The sequence below is a fragment of the Corylus avellana genome, chromosome 7 (genome assembly GCF_965113065.1).
Source record: "Corylus avellana chromosome 7, dhCorAvel1.hap1.2, whole genome shotgun sequence".
Lineage (NCBI taxonomy): Eukaryota > Viridiplantae > Streptophyta > Magnoliopsida > Fagales > Betulaceae > Corylus > Corylus avellana.
Genome location: NC_142496.1, coordinates 18,791,697 through 18,807,101, shown reverse-complemented (window position 1 = coordinate 18,807,101; position 15,405 = coordinate 18,791,697). Strand labels below are relative to the sequence as shown.

General features: G+C 39.6%; 1 protein-coding gene and 1 pseudogene across 2 annotated transcripts in view; both read left to right on the top strand.

Annotated features, from left to right (window-relative positions):
- Positions 1-15,405, top strand: part of RHL1 (root hair initiation protein root hairless 1 (RHL1)) — a 39,002-nt gene that overhangs the window by 18,778 nt on the left and 4,819 nt on the right. The gene's annotated exons all lie outside the window — the stretch shown is intronic.
- Positions 12,403-13,771, top strand: LOC148584618 (uncharacterized; annotated as a pseudogene). The gene is made up of 2 exons (XR_015912902.1): positions 12,403-13,321; positions 13,606-13,771. The product of XR_015912902.1 is annotated as an uncharacterized LOC148584618 (transcript).

Sequence of the window (15,405 nt, the reverse complement as noted above, 5' to 3'; positions counted from 1 at the left end):
CTGCTGCTGCCTATTGAATGTCTTATGTATACACATTTCAAAATATTTTGGTGCATGCTTTGGAGGAAGGACTACGTAGTCCTTTAAGTGAGGTGCAAAAGTAGCATTAACACCCTATACCTAGTAATGAAGGTTGTAAGAAGTTCACCAAAATCATTAATAGGAACTCTGGAACCTGAGTTGTTTAAAATGCATGAAGCTTTACAGATATAACCCCATGTTTCCCTAAGAAACTGGTCTCACCATCTGATGAGCAGTGCAAACAAATAGTGAACTGGGAATTTTTCCAGATTTAAATATAGTTTCTTATGCCAGTGTTTCCTACTTAGTTGCATACCTGACATGATGCAACTACCTAAGCGATGACAGTTGTCACCTTGCATACCTGACATGATTCTCAGTATTAACATTAAAGAGATACTCCCCTTTCCTCTCATAGTGTCACCCAAACCATAAGGCACCAACATTTAGATGGTATAATGATTCTAAGAATTTTTAGATTGTATTTATTTTTGAGCAATTGGCTTGATCTTAATTATGCAATTGTGCTTTCATTTGCAGGGATATTACACAAGTTAATACTAGAGATAAAATCTGATTATAAATCCATTTCTTAGGAGCTACTGTAACACCCCTAACCCGTTAAGGTTAGGTTTGCTAACTTGATCTCTCAAAGACGCAAAGTATTATAAGGCTTTCCAGAGCAATTATCTAAATGTTGAGTTAATTTTAAAAAAATTTAAAATAAGCATAAGAAGAATTTAATATTAAAATTTTAAATGCGGAAACATTTGGTCTAAACAAAAGAAAACTAACAACATAGTTTAAAAATCCAAATAGGGAAGACTCCGTGCTAGTGCACTTATTATAAAAGAAAAACATGTTTCATGAAATGAGTCTATGGTCCTCCTAACTCCCCATTCCAGCCTTCTTTTCCTTCATGCTTATACCCTGAAAATAAAATATAATAAGGGTGAGCGAAAAAAATGCTCAGTAAGTAGATCCTCAACTATAAAACAGTTGAGTTAAAATCGTTTTCTAAAACACTGATTTTCTTCTACGAAATCTCCAAGACAAAAATTATTTTTCTTTAAATAGAACAACAATTAATACTCATCTAATGAACAAAAATCATTACTTAATAAAGTTGTTCTCATAATAGAGCCCATGTACACTATTACTCCTGTGTACTAGGGTTGCGCGGCCTTTATGATCGTGGCAGTGCTTGTGGCAACAAATGTGCCTTATGGGCCAGCCGGTTAACTAAAGGTGCACTCAGCTTGGCAAAACTGATAGATCTCACCTTCTCAATGTCCTTCAATGGGTTGCGCTTCCATTTCTAGCTCCGGTACCATGCTGCGTTTCTCTGAATTCTTGGGCCAAAATTATCTCCTCCACACTCTTGCCCTATATTATAAAACTATTTTCTTTTCCTTTACTTCTTTTCTCTTAACTCAACCTTGGGCAAGGCGTTGGAGAGTTTAACTTCTCTTTACTTTCTAAAATAAATTTGGAATTACCTTTCATAATGAAACTCAATAAAAATGATATACCCTTAAAATCTCGAGTGACAATAAACATCTTTTTTTAATTTGAAAACTTCTTATACAAATATTTAAAGTGACATATAAATCTTTGTAAGCTTATAAATACATAACATAAGCATTTAATTAACATAACATAAGCATTTAAATAAAACAAGTAAGAAGTTTTACATAAAATTTATGCAAATGAATAATACTTTGAAATAGTTAAGGACTTCCCCTTACCTGATGCTGCAGCTATAAAGGCTGATTCGTACTGTTAACCACCTGAACCAATAGAATTTAGCTATAAAGGTGCCATTCCAATGCTCGCTTGGTAGCTATTGTTGTAGGCAAATTTCACTAGGGTGATATATTGAATCCAGCTACCCTTGAACTCTAACACGCATGCTCTCAACATGTCTTCTAACCTGTGGATTGTTCTCTCTGATTGTCCATCAGTTTGAGGGTGGAATGCCGTACTAAAACTCAACTTTGTACCCAAATCAGTTTGTAAACTCTGCCAAAACCTGGAGGTGAAACGTGGGTCACGATCTGAGATGATTGTTATTGGTACACCGTGTAATCGTACAATTTCGTCCATATATTCTTTTGCCAAGCATCCCACGTCATAAATTGTCTTAATGGGCAAGGAATGTGTTGACTTTGTTAAACGATCTACTACTACCCAAACTGCATCTAGCCCATTCGTCATCTTCGGTAGATTCGTTACGAAATCCATTGCTATGTGATCCCACTTCTATTCAAGAATGGTTAACGGCTTAAGCGTTCTTGCTGGCTTTTGGTGTTCCGCTTTAACTCATTGACAGGCGAGGCATTGTTGTACGAATTGTGCTACTTCTTTCTTCATCCCGTTCCAATGGGAATGCTCCTATAAATCCCGACACATCTTGGTGCTACCCAGATGTATCATATACAATGATTGGTGAGACTCAGACAAGATTATCTTCTTCAAGTTAGAATTGTTAGGTACACACAAACAACTTTGATACCTCAAATTTTTTTTTTTTGTGATAAATAATAATTAAGTTTTATTAAAAGCGTAAGGTGGGCCTACGTACACTGGAAGTATACAAGAGGAAACACTATAACTAAAAAAAAACAAAAATGACCCAAGACTAAAGCCCTCATCACAAACACCCAAGGCATCCAAGACTAACCCAGAACCACCCAACAGCCCTCAAAACCCACATGGAGCGCTACGACACAATAGTCTTTCCTTTCCTTCTCCGAGTGGACGTGCTAGCAATGCCATACTTAATGGAGCTTTCTAAATTCAACAGCTCCCTCTTCCCCTTAGTCTTTCTAAATTCAACATCCAAAATTGAGGAGCGGCCACCCACTACTCCAACATCCTTAATAATTAGAGACAACGAGGAATGAGAATCCCCTTTCTTTGTTGGATTTGTGTTAAGAAACCCTTGCCATAGAATTCCCCTCATCGGATTTGAATTCTTAGAAGCAGGCTTCTCTAGAGCTGCAATAGGTGCAACCTCCGATGAAATCTGAGCAACAAACACCGCAACAGGTTTAGATTGGTATTGTACCCGCAAAGCATTAAAAGATTTCACCGTCTCAAGAAGAAGAGAATCTTTCACCCGAACTCCTCATTCTTTCTTTGCTCTCCGGTAGTAACTCAATGTCTGCTTGAATACCAGAATCCCACTCCCCGAAGACAAGCGTAATCTCTCTCCCAAGGCTAGCGCCCCTTCAGAGATTATAGCAGAATTCTCCGGCACAAAGACCGATCTAGATGAAAGTGTAGAAGAGAGATGGACTGAGACAAGAAAAAGTCATACCCCTTAGCCTTTGGAGACTCCAAACCATGACCAGAATCACGATTTGGGTCCAAAATTGGTGTTGGAACTGTGCCCAGATTTGATCTAGGTTCTGAATCAGGCTCCAGACCTGATTTGGAGCCAAGATCCGGAGCATGATCCAAACCAGATTCCGATTGGGGATTCGACCTGCTAACCAACCCTGAATCCAACCCGGTATCCAGCCCATGACCCAACGCGGAATCCAACCTGGGATCCAACCCAATAGTCGGCCTTTGATCCAACCCGGGATCCAGCCCTCTGTCCAACCCAGATTTTAAGCCCGCAAGACCCATTAAACCAGTCTTATTCCGCTTCCCTTTGGGCTTCAGGACCAGCCCACCTAAGATCCAATCCAGCTCAGAACGAACTTGACCTAGATGCTTCTTCACCCATCGATTGCCAATAACACCCTTCATCTTCTTCTTGCTCATCGTTGCAGAAGCCACCACAAGAGGACTCGGCAAACAACGCTCCATTTCATAGCAATCCACCGCAAATTGCGACTCCACTCCGTCGTTCCCCGTCTCAAAAACAAGTGGCCACTGGGAACACATCAGAAGCCGCGTCAATAAGAGCTTCATCCCAACAGTTTTCGCCATGACACAAGAAGTCGATCTTAGCACTTCCACAAAAGACCGCCCAACCTTAAACCCCAAAGAAGACTCACTCTGATTCACTTGAATCTGTTTCCTGCCGAAGAGGGGACCTCAGAGTTCGAAATTCCAGACTTATTTACTTGAATCGCCAGCATCTGTCATAGTTCAATCGCAAACCGACGTTAGCCCCGCCCATGACGACCCTCTGGGATCCAGATGATCCCTTTCCTTCCGCCTTCCGCATAGACAGCCACCTCCAAGAACCTACCTGCCTTGTTACACTCCCACACACCATCAACGCCTTCTCTTCCTCGCGGAAAGACTTGTCAAATTCATCCTTCACCGGAGACTGCACAGCCTCTTCCACCGTAGCCACCAACCAGGCAATACCTTGATGACCCACAAGAATAACCCCTACAAAACCCGTCTTTCCTCCAGATGAAACTCTGGAAGCCCTTCCTTCTTCGAGAAGTTGAACGTTTTCACTTGAATGGAGAACCGTTGATCCATAGGCACCTCAGAGGACCAGCCTCCAAGAACTCGGCGACGTAACAGTCCAAAAATGAGCTAACCCTAATGTGTAGCGCTACCACGCGCCACCTATACGGGGTTAGAGGCAAATACAAACGAAAAAACGTGAAGAGAGAGAAGGGAGCGTTTTTCTTTTGTTGTCTAGTTAAAAAAAAAAAAAAATGATATTTCGAATGTTTCATCCTTAGCAATACTAAAATCTGGTTGCTTGCCCTTACCAACTTCTTCCCTGATACTAATTAGTTCAATGTCTGCTAGCTGGGCAACTCTAATTTGCTCAAGCAAGGTTGGTTCCAAGGTTAAATTGCTAAGGTAAGACTGAACTTCCTCTATTGACATTTCTATTCCCGCTGGCTCCATATCCAAAAGTAATTTCTTCTGTGTGGTGAAAGTAGATGCCATCCCTCCGACTGATGTCGTTCTACTAAGGGCATCTGCCATGACATTTTCTTTTCCCGGATGATAGTTGATTGAACAATCGTAATCCTTGATAAGTTCCAACTACCGTCTCTAGCGCATATTAAGTTCCTTTTGTGTGAAAAAATATTGCAGACTCTTATCGTCTGTGTAAATTTTTCAATGCTCTCCATAAAGATAGTGTCGCCAGATCTTTAAGGCAAAGATAGCAGCGGCAAGCTCGAGGTCATGAGTAGGATAATTGCGTTCGTGAGTTTTCAATTGTCTCGAGGCATAAGTGATCACTTTCCCATGTTGCATCAAAACACAACCCAAACCTTTATGCGAGGTATCACTGTAGATCACAAAGCCGTCGGTTCTTGATGGGAGAGTAAGAACGGGTGTTGTAACTAAGCGATTCTTCAACTCTTGAAAACTTCGTTCACACTCCTCTGACCAATAAAATCTCTCATTCTCCTGGGTTAATCTTGTTAAGGGTGTGGCCAACTTGGAGAAACCCTCTACAAATCGCCTATAATAACCCGCGAGACCCAAAAAGCTTCGTATTTCATGGACATTCGTCGGTCTTGTCCAATTTACCACTGCCTCCACCTTACCAGGATCCACAGAAATTCCTTCCTTCGTTATTACATGCCCCAAAAATGCCACTTGTTCCGGCCAAAATTCACACTTTTTAAACTTCGCATACAACTTATGTTTTCTCAAAATGCTCAATACCTTAAGTAGATGCTCCTCATGTTCCTCCCGACTTTTCGAATAGATCAGTATATCATCAATAAAAACTACCACACACCGATCGACAAATTCTTGAAAAACTCGATTCATCATATCCATAAATGTAGCTGGGGCATTGGTTAGCCCAACAGGCATAACCAAGAACTCATAATGTCTGTACTGCGTTCTAAAAGCTGTCTTTTGGATATCTTCTTCCTTAACCCTGAGTTGGTGGTATCTAGACCGAAGGTCAATCTTGAAGAACACTTGAGACCCTTGAAGTTGGTCGAAAAGGTCTTCAATTCTTGGTAGTCACTTTGTTTGGCTCTCTGTAGTCCATACACAACCTCATCGATCCATCCTTCTTTTTTTACAAACAGGACTAGTGCTCCCTAAGGAGATACACTCGGACGAATAAATCCCCTCTCTAAAAGCTCTTGTAGTTGCTCCCTCAATTCTTTGAGTTCAAGTGGTGCCATTCGATAAGGAGCCTTAGATAGTGGTGCCATGCCCGGTAACAAGTCTGTGGTAAATTCAATTTCCCTACTAGGAGGTAATCCGGGTAGTTCTTCTGGAAATATATCCATAAAGTCTTGTACAACAGGTATCTCCTCAATCTTTACTCCTGACTTCTCCTTTGTCATGCAAGCTAGAAAGCCAAGACATCCTTGGTTCAATAACCGAGTCGCTCGTATTGCTGATACTAATTGTGGAAGGCTACTACTCATGTTTCCACACACTTTGAATTTTGCTGCTCCAAGTGGTTTGAACACTACTTCCTTGCGGTAGCAGTCTACACAAGCATGATACATAGACAATCAATCCATACCCAAGATCACCACTCATCTCTATAGTAACGAGATTTGCTCGCATGATATGACCTTGCACTGAAATATGATAACTTTTAACTATAGAGGTACATACTACTGTTTTCCCTATGGGAGTAGCTACTGCTAAATGCACATCCATCCATTCCGATCCCAAACCACAAGTTCTGGAAAAAGAGCATGACACAAGCGAATGTGTTGCCCCTGAATCAAAAAGCACAGTAGAACTACAAGATGCAATTAAAAGAGTACCTGTCACCACATCATTTGACGTCTCTGTATCTCCTGGTGTCGATGTGTACACACGTGCTGGTGTTGTTTTCTGTTGTCCGTTGCAGCGGTTTTGGCCGGACTGATTGTTGACAGAAATTCTGCAATCTTTGGCGAAATGTCCTGATTTACCGCATCTATAACAAACTAGTTGTCCGAAAAGGCAAATCCCGGAGTGCATTTTTCCACACTTCTGACATGCGGGGTGTTGCTCGCCTCCTCCATGGTTATTAGGCTGCTGAGGTGTGGGGTTTCTTACCGCAGGTTGGTTGAATCTTCTCTTGTTAGGGTAGTGACCCCCAAACTGGTTCCCTGTGGCGCACTTCTCTTTTGGTTGAAATATTCTGCATTGGCCTTCAATGTCTGCTCAATTATCGATGCTTTGTTCACTAGGTCCATCAGATTACCAATCTCAAAGCCAACCACTTGATTCATGCTTTTCGGTTGCAATCCTTTCTCGAACTTCCTCGCCTTCAAATCTTTTGTGGCTACCAAATATGGAGCAAATCGTGAGAGTTCTATAAATTTGGCGGCGTACTGTTCCACCGTCAATGATCCCTGGTTAAGATCAGTGAACTCATGAGCCTTAGCTTGTCGAACTTATTGGGGAAAAAAAGGTTCCAGAAATGCATCCTTGAAGTTCTTCCAAGTAATGGATACGTCTTCACCCACTTGTTGCTGCAAATGTTCCTTCTTTGCCATCCACCAGCATTCTGCCTCCACAGTTAGTTTGAAAGTGGCATAGAGAGGCATCTGGCCATCCGTACAACGCATAACTTCCATCAATTTCTCAATCTATGAGATCTAGTTCTATGCAGCTACTGCATCTGACTGTCCTTCAAAAATTGGGGGGTGTTGTTTGTTAAACTGTTCAAAGATACATCCATGTTGTTCATCCTCATTTTGTCCTCCACCTCGATTGGCATTAGCACCCCTTGCCAAAAGAGCCAATAGTTGAGCAGCCAAAGCAGTCAAGGCTTCTGAGTTCTGATTCTGGTTTCCGTTTTCATTACGGTTAACACTCATTTTCAGGCTGGTTTCCATTTCCATTATGGTTACACGTGTTAGGTGTCATCTTTACAAACGAAGTTATCAAGTTCGGACTCTCTAACAAATACTTTCCTCATTTCCTAATACATAGGAAAACAGACCGACTCCACTAGGCTGGAATGTGGTTTCCCCTTTTTCCCCACTAAGTGTTAACTTAATGCTTTGGTTCTTAAGAGTCTACAGAACCTTATAACGTAGCTCTGATAGCAATTGTAATGCCATTGTAACGCCCCAACTTTAAGCCCATAATAGATTTACATGTTAGTCTTGAGGATAGGTTAGAGATGCAGGCTTGACTAGTTGGGCCTAAGACAACTTAGTAAAATGGATCAAAAGCCCAAGAATGAATCAATAAAATTTTATTTGTTATTGTAATTTTCAAATATTTTATTTGCTAATTTAATTTTAGATAATTACAAAAATTTAAAACATTCCACAAATCATTCAAATTTTCGGTAATGCAATTTGTTGACAACTTCTCATTTTAAAATTTTAGTTTAAATCTAAAGCTATAAAACAAAAACTGCATTATCTCTTGGAATTCAAAATTTTATTAAATCTCCTAGGGCTTAATAAAACACACGTTTGTTTATCAAAACACATGCACTTTTTGAAAAGATCTTATCCTCATTATCTTATGTATTAACTACATGCTCTTAAATTTAAATTCCTAGAAGTTACCTAAAGGAATTAAACCACCTACAACACGTTCTCTCATTCACTCAAAAACACGTTTTCTCTCTCATTTATCAAAACACACGTACAAGCTCTCTCATTTACCAAAGCACACGTTCTCCTTCACCTATCAAAATACACCCATACGTTCTCTCACCCAACCCAAAACCATAGATAAATTTCTCTCAAAGTTCTTGAATTCAAGTAAGTATTATTGAAAATTCTTATGTTCTTTTGTTTTCTTTTGTTCTTTGGATCTACCAACTAATGTAATTTTGAACATTATTCTTGTTAATCATAGAAAAGTTAAATGTATTAAATTGTACAGAAATATTTCTTAATGCTTGAAGCATTTATATAGAGTTGAAATTTCTTCATCAACATAGTCTTTTAGATATTTTGTGATTTTTAAACTTACATAGTATAATTGGAGTATACCAGATTTATGGAACGTTGTTATATCAGATTTTAGAATAAAAGATATATAGGGAATAAGAACCATGAAGTTTCGGTTGGTTACTTGTTATCATCAATTTTTTTTCTAGAAAAGCATGTGATGACCAAATTGGTAATTGAAGAAATAGGAGTTTTGTTTTGTCATTAGTGAACTATACCTATAGCATCTGTTAGTATTAATACGTAAAAAGTAACTGTGGTCATGAAACTTTGAATTCTGTAGAAAACTTGTGAATAGTTGAGTTTATTTTTTTTTTAATAACAATAAGAAATAAAATCAGTTTAAATAAAGATGTTTTTCTTATCTTGATCAAGCCTAGAAGAAATAATGGAATAAAATCTTACAAATGTCATCACTGTTAAGTACCAAAACAATTCTGTAATTGTTGGTCCAGTAAATAATAATGGGTATAATTGATCTAACTTTTCTGAGGGTCGGGCATAGTCAAGATAGACTTATAGATAGGACCTATGTGTTTAGCCTAAGGCTGATATAGCTAAATTCTATCGGTTTAGGTGGTTAACAGTATGAATCAGCCTTTATAGCTGCAATATCAGTTAAAGGGATGTCCTTAACTCTTTCAAAGTATTTTTCCTTTTCATATTTTTTTTGTAAAACTTCTTACTTGTTTTATTTAAATGCTTTTGTTGTGTTAATTAAATGCTCATGTTATGTATTTATAAGCTTACAAAGATTTATGTCACTTTAAATATTCGTATAAGAAGTTTTCAAACTAGAAAAGCTGTTTATTGTCACTTGAGATTTTAAGGGTATATCGTTTTTATTGAGGTGCATTATGAAAGGTAATTTTGGAAAGTAAAGAGAAGTTAAACCCTCTGACACTTTGCCCAAGGTTGAGTTAAGAGAAAAGAAGTAAAGGAAAAGAAAAAAGTTTTATAATATGGGGCAAGAGTGTGGAGGAGATAATTTTGGCCCAAGAATTCAGAGAAACGCAGTACGGTATTGGCGCTAGAGATGGAAGCACAACCCACTGAAGGACGTTGAGAAGGTGGGATCCATCCATTTTGCCAAACTTAGTGCACCTTTAGTTAAACGGCTGGCCCAGAAGGCACGTCTGCGGCCACAGGCATTGCCACGGTCATAAAGGCCCCACAACCCTAGTACGCAGGGGTAACAGTGTACATGGGCCCTATTATAAGAACAACTTTATTAAGTAATGATTTTTGTTCATTAGATGAGTATTAATTGTTGTTCTATTGAAAGAGAAATAATTTTTGTTTTGGAGATTTCTTAGAAGAAAATCAGTGTTTTAGAAAAAGGATTTTAACTCAATTGTTTTATGGTTGAGGATCTACTTGCTGTTTCTAGATGTAATGAATTTTTATTCCACAAACCTAATTTTGACAATCTGAAATTTTTAATGTCTTACTGCATTTGCCATTTTGAAAGGCAAATATACAAAATAAGTTGAAAACTCTATATGTGGTTTGGGTAAAAAGAGGCTACAGTTTGAGAGACTCTTGACTTGTACTACCTTATAGCATCCTAACTTCTGATTACACAATATCTTAAATGGCTCAAATCCTCTTGCACCCAATTGAGTAAAAGTGGCTTTCAATGTTCCCCATTCTTGTTTTGTGTACAATAGTGATATGCATTCCAGGTGAGTTGATAGATTTTACCATTGAATGATATAAATGCATAATTAGTGCCTGTTTAGGAATTGGCCCGTTCCTTTTTTTTGCAGATTATAAAGGCTATGTTGTAAGTTCTAGATTTTATGGGAGTAGAAAGTTTCTAGTGACAGACTTTATCGAGAAACTATAGTTTCTGCATCGCAGGAAGTTATTCCTCAGTTTCTTATTTTTTTCCATCTGTTCTCACTAGGTTCAACAGAAAGTACAAAACTTTTGTAAATAGTTGTTTCTGGGTTAGCCTTAGTCCTTCATTTCTTCTCCTATGGACTATATTGAACTAATTTTCACCAAAATACAGTTAAAAAACTTTTTTATGTGTGGGTAGGCATTTCTTAAACGTGGCACCATTTCACCTGATTCAATCTGCATAACATCATATTGCCCTCTAACTTGCAACTTTATTTTTGGATAAGTAATCGAAATATCATTAAAAAGCGCAAAGGCGCAACTCAGGCACATATGAAGTATACAAGGGATACACCTAACTAGAAAGAGAAAGAAGATGATGAAAATTAGGCAAATTAAGATGGTCAAAAGCAGCTGTCCAGTGGAAAAGCATATTGGAGAAGAAAGAATTTAGCTCACTGCCGTCCTCTAACGGTCTTCAAAACTTTTATCATTTCTTTTCCTCCAATGACACCATATTAGGCAGGACAAAACCATCTTTCACACTGGTCTCTGAAGACTGTCACCTAGCCCTCTCCAACAAGTGAAAAGGTCTACCATGAGGGCTAGGCATAACCCATGCTAGCCCACATGACTGGAAATAGTATTGGTTCTTCATTTTTCACAGTTTAATATAAGATATTGGGATTGCATATAGTTTTGTTTAGAGATAGTTCAGCCATTCTAGCTATGTGTAAGTTGTGTAGATACTTATTTTTTATTGGAAGTGTATCAAACAAATATAATCTGATCATGAATAAATATTGTCAGTCAGATACGGTCTATATATATCATTATATATTTAGCCATAATTAGTCTTTCTAGTTATGGCATGTTCTTGTATTATAGCTATAGTATATTGTAATTAATAGGTAGATTTTAGTTACCTTATTTGTTTCCCTAGATTGCTGTAATCGCTGAGATACAGCCTGTAATTACCTAGACAATTTCTATATAATACGAGGAACTCTCACATTGAGAGGTATTCAATACAATTGACATGGTATCAGAGCCAAAATCATCTAAATTAGGGTTGTGATTCGAGTTTTCTGTGTTGCGTCGGGACTGAGCTATTGGTCTCTTTGGTTGTCGGTAACTTCAGGAGAAGTTGACGATAATTCTGGTGGGGGTAGGAAATTTATTCTTACCGGAATTTCGTCTTAGGGGTCGACGGCGGTGTGGTCGTTTTTGGGCTGTCGGCGATTCTGGTGTATTTGGGGCTGACGGCGGCGTGGTCGTGAAGGATTTGGGGCTGTCTGCGATTCTGGAGGAGTAGGGGCTGGCGGCGGCGTGGTCGTTTTGGGCTGTCGGCGATTCTGGAGGATTTGGGCTGACGGCAGCGTGGTCGCATGATCGTTTTGGTTGCTGTTTCTGTTTGGTGAAGACGCGAGGTGCTATTTGGGTGATGTTTGGGTGCTGTTTGGTTGCTGTTTGGGTGCTGTTTGGTGGGCTTGGGCTTGACTGGTAGCTGTGGGCTCATATTTTTAGTTGCTGGTAACTTTGGGCTTGCTGGGCTTGGGCTTTGTTGCTGTTTGGGGTTGCTGAGTGGTGTTTGACTTGTGTGGACTTGGGCTTGCTGTCCAACAGATCTGGTGGGCCTATTACTCCTTTATCAGGTGTTTTTAATTTCTAATTTTCTTATTTCATCATGTCTTCTAGCGAGGCTTTTGGGGTTCGTTTTACTGGAAAAAATTATTCTGCTTGGGAATTCCAGTTTCAATTATTTGTTATGGGAAAAGAGTTGTGGGGCCATATTGACGGTAGTGATCCAGCTCCTACGGAAACTAAGGAGTTGGCTAAGTGGAAGGTCAAGGATGCACGTGTGATGTCTTGGATCTTAGGGTCTGTTGATCCTCTTATTGTGCTCAATTTGAGGCCCTATAAGACTGTGAAGACTATGTGGGAGTATTTGTTGAAAGTTTATCATTAGGACAATACCGCACGCCGTTTTCAGCTGGAATATGAGATTGCTAGTTACACTCAAGGCAATCTCTCCATTCCGGAGTATTTTTCTGGTTTTCAAAATTTGTGGGGAGAATTTTCTGATATGGTTTATGCGAAGGTACCTGCTGCATCTCTCTCTGCTGTTCAGGCAGTTCATGAGCAAAGCAAGAGAGATCAATTCCTGATGAAATTGCGCCCTGAATTTGAGGTTATTCACTCAAATTTAATGAATCGGGATCCTTCTCCATCTTTGGATGTTTGTTTTGGAGAGTTACTTCGCGAGGAGCAGCGTCTTCTCATACAGGCTACGTTCCAGCAAGATTCCAACCCGAATCCAGTAGCCTATGCTGCCCATGGGAAAGGGAAGGGTAAGGATATGCGCAAGGTTCAGTGTTTCAGCTGCAAGGAGTATGGTCATAATGCTGCCAACTGTGCAAAGAAATCTTGCAACTACTGTAAGAAACAGGGCCACTTTATCAAAGAATGTCCCATTTGACCTCAGAATCGTCAAGCTACTGCCTATCAGGCTGCAGTGAACACCTCTTCTGCTCCAGTGATGCCCTCAGCTTCTTCTGCGGTCGGATCAGCTGTTCTTACTCCTGAAATGGTCCAGCAGATGATTATGTCAGCCTTTTCAGCCTTAGGGCTCCAAGGTAATGGTACTATTTCTTCTAAGTCTTGGCTTATTGATTCTCCTGCATCCAATCATATGACCAGATCGTCCGATACTCTTTGCAATGTTCGTCCATATCATGGTTCATCCCATATTCAAGTAGCTAATGGGAGTCATTTAGCTATTACTGAAGTATGAGATATCAATACTTCATTCAGAGATATTTATGTATCTCCTGAACTTTCTAGTAGTCTTATTTCAGTTGGCCAGTTAGTTGAAAAAAACTGTGATGTCCATTTCTCTCGTGATGGTTGTCTTGTGCAGGATCAGGTGTCGGGGAAGATACTCGCGAAGGGGCCTAAAGTTGGCAGACTATTTCCACTGCACTTTTCAATTCCTAGTTGTTTATCTTTGACTTGTATGACAGTTAACACTCCGAACAAAGTATGGCACAAACGTTTGGGTCATCCAAACTGTCTCATATGTTAAATTCTGGTTTGTTAGGCAATAAAGAACGTGTTTTTAAAAATTTGTCATTTGACTGTTCTGTATGCAAGCTTGGTAAGAGTAAAACTCTTTCGTTTTCTTCTCATGGTAGTTGTGCTGCAAAATGCTTTGATATTGTGCATAGTGATGTATGGGGTATTTCTCCTGTAATTTCTCATGCTCGATATAAATATTTTGTGACATTCATAGATGATTTCAGTCGGTATACTTGGGTCTATTTTCTTCGGGCCAAATTTGAGGTCTTGTCTGTTTTTCAGACCTTTGTAGCGTATATTGAGAACCAATTTTCTACAGGTATTAAGATTTTGAGGTCTGATTCTGGTGGAGAATACATGTCTCGCGAGTTTCATAATTTCTTACACCACAAAGGAATTGTCTCTCAGCGCTCTTGTCCTTATACTCCTCAACAAAATGGGGTGGCGGAACGAAAGAACCGACATCTCTTGGACGTTGTTCGCACCTTATTGCTTGAGTCCTCTGTTCCTTCTAAATTCTGGGTTGAGGCATTATCTACCGCAGTTTACTTAATTAATAGACTGCCCTCTCAGGTCTTGAATTTTGATTCTCCTTATTATCGATTGCATCATCAGCATCCTAGCTATCTTGATTTGCATACTTTTGGATGTGTTTGCTTTGTTCATTTACCTCCTCATGAATGTCACAAACTTTCTGCTCCGTCTATTAAATGTGCCTTTATGGGTTATAGTATTTCTCACAAAGGTTATGTTTGCTATGATCCTTGTTCTAACAAAATTCGTATATCTCGTAATGTTGATTTCTTTGAGAATCAATGTTTCTTTTCTACACATGTTGAATCGTTGCCTGAGATTAGTATTCTACCTTGTTTTGATGAATTGCCTCTTTTGCCTGAGCGGTTCAAACCTGAAATTGTGTATACTCGACGTCTACCAACTTTGCCCCTTCCCGAGACTGACCCTTCATCTGAAACTGTTCCGACAACTCATCCGATTGACCCGCCATCTGAGACAGTTCATGAGTCTGGTCCTCGACGCTCTACTAGGGTATCACGTCCTCCTGATAGGTATGGTTTTTCCCACACTTCTTTTAATGCTACTTTATCTTCTATTTCCATTCCTACATGTTTTTCCGAGGCTGTTAAATATGAATGTTGGCGGAAAGCGATGGATGAGGAACTTTGGGCTCTCCAGGACAATCATACATGGGACGTGGTTCCTTGCCCCTCTCATGTTAAAGCCATTGGTTGTAAATGGGTTTACTCGATTAAGCTTCGCTCTGACGGGACTCTGGATTGGTATAAGGCCCGATTAGTTGCTCTTGGGAACAGGCAAGAATATGGGGTGGACTACGAGGAGACATTTGCTCCGGTCGTGAAGATGACCACAGTGCGTACAATTATTTCTATTGCCGCCTCCCAAGGCTGGCCACTTCACCAGATGGATGTCAAAAATGCTTTTCTTCATGGTGATCTCAAAGAGGATATTTACTTGATTCCTCCTCCGGGTTTGTTTTCTTCTCCATCTGCCGCTGTGTGTAAGTTAAAGCGGTCTCTCTATGGCTTAAAACAGGCTCCCCGGGCATGGTTTGAAAAATTCAGGTCTACTCTGCTTCGCTTGTCCTTTGTCTTAAGCCAATATG